The sequence below is a fragment of the Eimeria mitis genome, genomic scaffold (genome assembly GCF_000499745.2).
Source record: "Eimeria mitis Houghton genomic scaffold, Emh_scaff182, whole genome shotgun sequence".
Taxonomy (NCBI): domain Eukaryota; phylum Apicomplexa; class Conoidasida; order Eucoccidiorida; family Eimeriidae; genus Eimeria; species Eimeria mitis.
Window position 1 is genome coordinate 6,832 of NW_013570140.1, and position 337 is coordinate 7,168.

Below are 337 nucleotides of genomic sequence, written 5' to 3' on the forward strand. Positions count from 1 at the left end.
TAGGGGGAGGGGGGTAGGGTTTAGGGTTTACGGGGAGTGGGTAGGGTTGGGGCCCCCAACAGAAGAGCAGCTGAAGGCGCTAGCAGCTAGCCCTAGGTAACGAGGGTTTAGGGTTTAGGGTTTAGGGGGTAGGGTTTAGGGTTTAGGGGGAGGGGGTTAGGGTTCAGGGTTTAGGGTTTAGGGTTTTGGGGGTTAGGGTTTAGAGTTTCGGGTTTAGGGTTTATTGTTTAGAATTTGTTATCTGTGCATGCACGCATCTATGCATGCATGCATGCATGCATGCATGCATTGAGTTTGTGGTTAGTATAATATTAAGGGTTTAGGGTTTAGGGTTTAG

At 49.3% G+C, this 337-nt stretch overlaps 1 protein-coding gene across 1 annotated transcript in view; it reads left to right on the forward strand.

Annotated features, from left to right (window-relative positions):
• The window catches only part of EMH_0002180 (uncharacterized protein), a gene marked incomplete at both ends in the record, with an annotated part of 10,134 nt that overhangs the window by 452 nt on the left and 9,345 nt on the right, over window positions 1-337 (forward strand). The gene's annotated exons all lie outside the window — the stretch shown is intronic.